This window comes from Halyomorpha halys, unplaced genomic scaffold (genome assembly GCF_000696795.3).
Source record: "Halyomorpha halys isolate HHAL.00 unplaced genomic scaffold, Hhal_1.1 Scaffold219.1, whole genome shotgun sequence".
NCBI lineage: Eukaryota > Metazoa > Arthropoda > Insecta > Hemiptera > Pentatomidae > Halyomorpha > Halyomorpha halys.
Genome location: NW_027108016.1, coordinates 385,270 through 394,734, shown reverse-complemented (window position 1 = coordinate 394,734; position 9,465 = coordinate 385,270). Strand labels below are relative to the sequence as shown.

Here is a 9,465-nt window from a genome sequence, read left to right as displayed (position 1 = left end):
ATATATTCGATTTTATCGAAAACTACTCAAACGATTTCTAAAAAACTGGGCATGACGATGTACAATTGAATTTTCATTGTTATCAGATTTGGTTAGAATCACGCTCGATCGCCAGATTTATTCCAAGGTAATGAGAGTACTCACTTAATGAGGCTGAGTGGACTCACGAACCCACAGGGCTAACTGACGATTTGAACCCGGGTCCTTGGAGTTAGTATCAGAATGCCTTGCCATTGTACCATGCTACACACTCCCAAATATAAATATTTATTTTTTATTGTTTTACACTCCCTATCATTAAGAATTAGCCATTGTTTACGCTGCACAATTTAAATCATTGAGTTATAAGTAATTTAATAATTTTTAGCTTTTTAACCTATTTATTTGTGTTTTAAAAATTAATTTATACATTTCCTTTAATTTATTTATATGTTGTTTTTTTTTATTAGTTTTTTACACTACCAACTGACATGGAATCCACACACAAGACTGAAAAGACAGGAAACGGCACGTCGATTCTGACTATTACAGTACTTACTAGACAAACGGTTTAAACTCTATCAGGACATACGGAGTTGAGGTTTGGAGCTCCACTAAACCATCGAATTCTTCCAGAATTCAATCCTTACAGACAAAAATTCTTCGTAAAATCTTTACTTCTTACTTTGTCACAAATCAATTCATCCATCAGGACTTCAATTTTCCATATGTAGCCGATTTGGCCAGAACCAGATACCAATCCTTCCATGATAAACTTCCCAACCACCTGTTCCTAAACTGGCTTCTACTTCATAACCTAATAATCCTCCTTAGTGTTCTGAAAAGATGATGACCTCGAGATCTTTTCCAGTAGAAATATTATTAGAGCTCTATAAATGGATAGATTCTCAACTTAAATAATCACTAACAGCAAATTTACTTGCTGAAAATATTACTATCCTTATATAGTGGGTAAATAACAATAAATAATTTTTTTAAAAAAATCCTATTTTATTTATTTCTAATTATTGATAATTTTGTTTAGTGTACATTCCATTTTTATAATGGATTGAATGTGTTGAGTTATTAGTACAATGCTTTACCATTGAGCTACCCACTCCCACTATAACCATTCCGTAACAAAAATAACTAAATAAATACAAAAACTGAGTAGTCCTACAATACATTTTTTTAGCCTGAGACCCTCTCCGACACCACTGGACAAAGTAAATCCTCTAAGACCGCGACGGTAACAGAAACATGAAGGGCTTACAGAGGACTTTACTAAGTCAACCATAAGCTCACGTCCAAGTCCTGTTTACAGGTACACCTTACCAACTAGGGACTTAGCACAAAGCCGGTGCTACTTGGCATTCCGTACGGTTCCGCAAATTGGTTAAGTCCCCTATCCAGGCCTTTTCTTCTGTCCAGGCCGCCACAGAATAGAATATGGAGATGAGGAGTGGGCAGTTTGGGACAGTGTGACAGGAAAGGGAAGAGTTTAGAGAATGAGGCGAATCCGAAGCATATCAAGGATATATATATATATTAGAATTTTTATATGAACTACCATATTAAATTCATATTTAAAGGTTTTCGACATGTGAAAATGATTTTCATAAAAAAAAAAAAAAAAAAAATAATAATAATTATAATGAAGGCCTAACGAACCCGGAGGTTCGATGCCGATACCACCAAACTAAATCTACTAAATTAGTTTTAACGCAATCCTCCCATCTACGTTTCGGTCCACCCCTCGGATGTTAACCGTCGGTTCAATGTTTATTAACATTTTAGGGATCCGTTCGTTACAAAGCCCTAAAACCTTACACGCCGCAATGCTATAACTTGAATAATATTTACCGAGCAGGTCCCTTAATTCAGTGCTGTGCAGTCTTCTAAATTATCCCATTAATTCATCCTTTTTCAGTCCGAATATTTTACGTTAAAAAAAAATGAAACGACAAGAAACTGCTCGTTGATTTCGATGGCTACATCACCTATTAGACAAAAACGCTCTAAACTTCCCATTCACTACAAAAAATTATTGTACAATATGATAATCAGACCAATTTGGACATATGGAATTCAGCTCTGGAGCTCTACCAAACCATCAAATTCCTCCCGCATCCAATCCTTACAATCCAAAATCCTTGATGCTCCTTATTATGTTACAAATAAACTCATCCACAAAGACCTTAACATCCCATTCGTTGCAGATTTAGCCCAAAATAGATATGCGTCTTTTCATTCCAAACTCCTTACCCATTAATTCTTAAACTCTCATCCTTAACAATCTCTGATAATCCTCCGAGGCGTCTGAAAAGAAGATGGCCATGGGACCTTCTAATTTAAATTAATGCTTGAAGTACCACCAATGGGTGATTCCTTCACATGATTTTCAAGTGTATATGAAACATACAACATATTTACTTATTGTATTATTTTGTACAGTTGTAAATTACATTAAATAAAATAATCTTTACAACTTTAAAAAAAAAAAATTTTTATGTATATGGATGAACTCGGGGTCGATAACCAGGACGTGGCAAAGTTAACAGAAAATAAAATCCTTGACTCCCTGGGAATCATCCACCATCATATGGATGGAAATTGATGAGTAATAGAATCATCCAGAAGAAGGATGAAATACATACATTGCATACTTTACTTGTTATTTTATTATTTAAACTTATATTTGTTTCTTTTTTATATCTCTTTGTTATTTATTTATACTTATATCTTATCAATCACTACGTTTAAATGTTATATAACAAATATATTATGAGTTTATATTCTATTCATATAAAATGATTATTAGTTTTATTTTGTATTGTAGGCGTGTTTTATTTATGTTTAAGAGGGGAATAATAAAGAAAAAAAAAAGAGGAAAGAAAAGGAAGAAACAGGAAAAAGAGGGACAAACAAAATTAAATTAATAAAGTATAGTAAGAAAAAAAAACATAATGAAAAAGAATAAAAAGATAAAAGAGCCCAAGCGTTGAATTAAAAAAGGAAAAAATTTTTAAATTAAATTTTATATAGGAAAATTATTGATTGACCGTGTGTATAGATGAATGGAATATGGTCTGGGTGCGGTAAAAAAACTCAAATAGTAGATAATTATACTATTTTATTGAGCCAACGTTTCGCCCCACGTTGCAGGGCTTCGTCTGGGCTGTTTTGACGGGAGTCAAAGACTAAGTGCCACTAGATTAGATTTGTACAGGTATGCTGCCTAGCTAACAACCCAATTAGTAAAAGGAAAAAAAAGGGCAGTAGTCTCACACCAATTTTTGAAAACTGTATAATTACAAGTCAAAACTGATGAGTCTGCCAAGTATAGTTAGGGGGAATAAAAAATAGCAGCAGTTTCAAAACCTTAATTAATTTTTCATTCAGAGCTCTATATCTTTAAAAATACCAACAACACTAGAGAATCTAAAAGAACATTATTCAAAGGACAGTAAATTTGCTATTTTACGTCCGTACAGATGTCTGCCAGCACTCAAATAGTCGTTCGGACAAATTTACATTTGCCAAATTTATATTACTATGTGAATATCGTAAAAACTACTATTCCTACGAAGATAAGGGTCATAAACTTCTTTATAGTAAGTTAAATTTCCTTTATTTTGAGTGTTGGCAGACATATACGCGTCTTATGGGGCTAGAGATATATTTTTTCAAAACTCCAACATTTTATGAGAACGACTAGAAATTGACATTTTGTGAGTTTATTTTGTAAAATATCATAAAACCAATAATACTATTTCATAGTAAATTTAACTTTAATTTGAGTGCTGGCAGACGTCCTATGGTTTCTGAAATAAAGTTTTTCATAAATCAAACTTATTGTCCGATCAACTATAAATCAATTTATTTTAGCAAATTTTATGAAAACTACTACATCTACAAAAATGAACGCCATAAACTACTTTATAGTTTATTAAACTAGCTTTAATTTGAGTGCTAATAGATATTTGTACGTCACATAGTTCCTGAGATATAGATTTCTCAACATAAATTCACTAACTACAGATATTTCAGTACATTTTTATGAAATGTTCCTTTTTAAAAGGTTATATCACCAGAACTATTGGACGTAAATAACTCTATTAGGGCTCATATTTTAGCAAATTTACTCTTCTTTAAATAATATTGTTTTAGATTTTCTAGTGTTGTTGATAGTTTTTAAGATATAGAGCTCCGAATTAAAAATTATTTATTTTTAACATTTTGAAGTAGCCACCATTTTTATTCCCACTACCTACCTATACTTGGCAAACTCATCAGCTTGGACTAGTAATTATACATAGTTTTCATTAAATTAATAAAAAATTGGGATGAAATAACAGCCTTTTTTCTCCTCTTGGGCAGTTGTACCAAATGAAGCTACAGGACGCATATAGTATATATTATAAATTTAATAATCCTTTTACTGGAAGAGTCTTATGGAATTAAAATGGATTTAGTGAATGAATCAAATTCTTCCTTATTAAAATACAATAATTTATTTTATATCATCAGCAACGTTTCGGGAGATTTCCCCCATCTTCAGGCTGCTAAAAAACAAATTCAACAAAACCATAAACATGCGCTTACAACAACACTAATATATCATATACACTCAAAGAACTATTTATAAACTATTCACTTGATAACAAAAAACCTATATATGACATATAATTTCCTCCTATTTGTCATTCTTGCTAATATATTATAATATTAATGTCATTTAATGAGTAAAACTTGCTAATGGTCATACATTTTAGAAGAATAATTACCTTTCTGAAGGTTATCTTCCATTATGATAATAACCATATAGACTATAAAATAATTTTTTCCTACCTCCATTATCACAAAGATGCAATGAACAATAAAAGCTAAAATTAACAATTTTAAAAAAAAAACATTTCTATTTTAATTCTAATTTATTTATAATATCCATATAATGTGTGCCTAAAGTTTTTGTATCAGTTTTATAATTGATTGCTATGTCAATGTTTTTTGTAATATGTACTGATTCAATTATTTTTCTATTCCTACTATTCTTGACTATATCTAAAATTTGTGGATTATTAAAATCAAATTGATGTTTATATTTAATACTATGTTGTGCCAATGCTGTAGTTTTGATATTTTTTATATTTTTACAATTGGCCTTATGTTGATCAATTCTTGTTTTTAATTTTTTAGATGTTTCACCTATATATAAACCATCACAATTCTGGCAATTTACTTTATAAAAAACATTTAATTTATCTTTATAGTCAACTTTGTCTTTCATATTATCCAGATAACTACCCAATTTATTATTATTATATAATCCAAACTTCAAATTATGTTCATATTCTATAAATTTCTAAAAAATTCTATAAATTCAATCATTTAACCTAATTATTTCTTTTTCCATTCTATTCTGTAAGGAAATCTCCCGAAACGTTGCTGATGATATGAAATAAACTATTGTATTTTAATAAGAAAGAATTTGTGTCATTCACTAAATAAGTATATATTATTTTTAAATAATAAAATTGTATAGTTGATTTTTAGAGCTATTTATTTTGATATTTCAACTTATGTGACTATACGATAGCTAAAATTAATTGCTAAAATTGTCATGGATACGATACATATTCATGAATGAATCATTGATAAATAAATATCGTATCCATGACAAGTTTAGTTATTAGTTTCATAGATAACCAACTGTTGTTAACATTGATAAATACGACTAAGTTACGAGTTATTTAGTACAATATGCAATTGAATAGAAAGTAAATGAAGATTTAAAAAATTTATAATAGACAATATTCCAGTTTACAAAACTAGCTATCAAATTCCACGTCAATATTGATATATGGGATAAAGAGTAAGGGGGGGGGGAAAGGGGAAAAAAAAAGGAAAACTTGTTGACAGGACGGCGGTGAAAATATATAGCCTTCGGGCGTGTTCCATATTTTTATTCGAGGAATTGTTGGCAAGTGCAATATATCAGCCTGTGCGAGGCTGCAACCTGTGTCAGGCAGCACCTCCTGCTACATCCTCCTCCTAGTCCGGTACTCACATAACATTTTATTAGTATAAAATAAAATGTCTAGTTCCCCCTCCATTTATTTATTTTCACTTACCTAACCCAAAAGGAGAATAAAGGCAGTTATTTCACCCCAAGTTTTGATTACTTTAATGAAAACTATGTATAGGGTGTTTTTTTAAGCCCGATAGAACTTGAAATTGTAAAAAATAACACAAAAAATTAAATTGTAATCAAAAATTTTTTTTTATTCGAAAGATCAATACGTGACATTAACATTTGAAAATGATTTCGGGCATATGGGCACCGCGGCTGTTCTTGACGAAGCGCATTCTGTAAAATTGTGTTCAGCGATTAGGCGCATTTTTGGCTTAACGGGTTTGTTAATAAGCAAAATTGCCGCATTTGGTCGTGCGATTTGACACCTCTCGATTATTTCCTGTGGGGCTACGTGAAGTCACTGGTTTATGCTGATAAACCAGCAACAATTGACGCCTTGGAGGCCAGCATTGTTCGTGTTATTCGTGACATACGGCCAGCAGTGCTCGAAAAAGTGGCCCAAAATTGGACGTCCAGAATGCGCTTCGTCAAGAACAGCCGCGGTGCCCATTTGCCCGAAATCATTTTCAAATGTTAATGTCACGTATTGATCTTTCGAATAAAAAAAAATTTTTGATTACAATTTAATTTTTTGTGTTATTTTTTACAATTTCAAGTTCTATCGGGCTCAAAAAAACACCCTATATAATTACTAGTCAAAATTGATGAGTCAGCCAAGTATAGGTAGGGGGAATAAAAAATGGCGGCTGTTTCAAAACCTTAAAAAAACATTAATTTTTCATTCAGAGCTCAATATCTTAAAAACTACCAACAACTCTAAAAAATCTAAGAGAACATAATTTAAAGAAGAGTAAATTTGCTGAAATATTAGCTCTAATAGAGTTACATTAAATAGTTATTTCACCCCAAATTTTGATAACTTTATTGAAAACTAGGTATAATTACTAGTCAAAATTGATGAGTCTGCCAAGTATAGGTAGAAGGAATAAAAAATGACGGGTATTTCAAAACGTTAAAAATAATTATTTTTTTATTCGTAGCTCTATAACTTAACAAATAACAACAACAATAGAAAATCTAAGAGAACATTATTTAAAGTAGAGTAAATTTGCTAAAATGTAAGCCTTAATAGAGCTATTTACTTTCAACAGTTCTCGAGATATAGCTTTTTAAAAAGCAACATTTCATGTGAACAGCCTAGCCTAAAACGTAATGTCGCAATAAATTGAAATTACAGATTTAAGAAGGAAATATTTCTGAGATTCACAGAATATTTTTCAGTAAAATCGGCCTACCAGTATTTCGACTACAATGCAAGTTTCATTTGACCAATAATAAATCAAATTAATATAACAAATATTATAAAAACTATTACTCCTACGAAAAAAACGTCATAAACATGTTTAAATGAATAATTTAAATTATATCCATTACAGTTACAAAACCTTTTATTTTCTTCAAGTCCGACGTTTCGGCCAATCCGGCCATCCTCAGGGAAGATCTACTACCAAACAGCTTTTATTATATCTATGATCCCAATTTCATGCAGGCTATTCTGCCCAGGTCAATTCATCAATGTCGATGAAACATTAAAGCATAAGGTAAACATATTCTTTTGGTAATAAGTATATCCTACATTATGTCTAATTACCTAATTAGTCAATTTTCACATTAAACCAAAAAATAAAATTCTTTATTCATTAGTTAAAATTTATCACAACATTTCTTGTAACCCTTCCTCCACTCAGGTCAAGCATTAAAATTATTAATTATAACAATATTTTTGTTAATTTTCCTCTTTATTTCATTAGTAAAATTCCCATCAAGGTTAATTATAATTATCAATATTTAATTTATTCCATATTTTTCATAAATTAATTTTACTTAATATCTCTGCATAGCGTTGGTTCAAATTTCATGTATCTGTTTTGAAATTCACTGATTAATATTTTTAGATATATAAATAGATTCAAGTATTTTCCTTTTGAATGTATTATTTTCTTTATGTAAAATTAGTGTCATCATTAACTACTTTATAGAATATTAAACTAGCTTTAATCGGTGTGCTAATAGACACACGTTGAATTGTTTTTGATATATATATTTCTCAAAATAAATTCAGTAAATTCTGATTTTTCAGTGCATTTTTTATGAAATGCTCCAATTTAAAAAGCTATATATCGGGAATTTCAAACGTAAATAGTTCTATTATGGCTCATATTTTAGTAAATTTATTTTACTCTAAATGATGTTCTCTTAGGTTTTCTAGTGTTGTTGGTAGTTTCAAAGATATAGAGCTCCGAATGAAAAATTATTTATTTTTTTTTTAACGTTTCGAACAGCCACCAATTTGTATTCCCCCTACATATATTTAGCAGACTCATAAATTTTGACTAGAGTTTAAGCATAGTTTTCATTAAAGTTATCATAAATTGGTGTGAAATAACTGACTATTTCAGCTAGCAGCTTATCCATATATAGATAAGTAAAAGTAAAAATTTGAAGAGGGAGACATGAATAAATAAGTCTGGATGAGAGTGCTGTGACAGTGGGCTGACTCCAGAGCTCCAGCGAGTGCCTCCGGGATATTAGCCTGGATAACGACCCCCTCCTCTTGTCTGGAATTTTCTAATCAGCGAGATTACGCGTCTTCACTAAAGAGCTAATCAACCCTTTTCTCAATTACAGACTTTGTGAAACCTCTCGAGTACGCTGTATAAACGTATTAAGGTTGCGACCTTGTTTAGAGCCAATTATCATATTTTTAGTAAATTATATGAATCCTGGGAAAAATTTAATTTGAAATAATATATTTAAAATAAATTATTAAATAGAGAGAATTGCTTTATCCAGCCATGCTGCCCAAATACATTGGATTACTATAATACACAGCATACCAATCAATCCATGATCGAACATATATACAATACATATATTTACATGATATAACAACAATTTTTTTTCTTTTACAAATCAATAATTGTCTATACACTAAATACAATATTTTTAAATAAATAATTTTTCCCATTTAACAATTTTATTTAATTTTTTTTTGCATCAAGCAATATTTACCTACTCTTCCTGTTTTATTCTCTCATACTTCACCTCTCCAGTGATCCCCATCCCATGTTTGATCCAATTAACAAATTAAACGAATTTATCATTATATAGCAATAAGAAATAAAACCAGAGATACAATAGTCACAGTAGTATATTAGTTAAAAAAATAAAATCCTTAAATAAATACGAAAGGAATATGGTCCGGGTGCGGTCAAAAAAACTCAAATAGTAGAATATACTATTTTATTGAGCCAACGTTTCGCCCCACGTTGCAGGGCTTCGTCAGGGCTAAAAAAGATACAAACACAAAGTTACAAAAGGAAAACAAA

General features: G+C 30.4%; 1 protein-coding gene across 2 annotated transcripts in view; it reads right to left on the bottom strand.

Moving 5' to 3' along the window:
• The window catches only part of Fas3 (fasciclin 3), a 592,625-nt gene that overhangs the window by 233,021 nt on the left and 350,139 nt on the right, over nt 1-9,465 (bottom strand). The window lies entirely within an intron of this gene.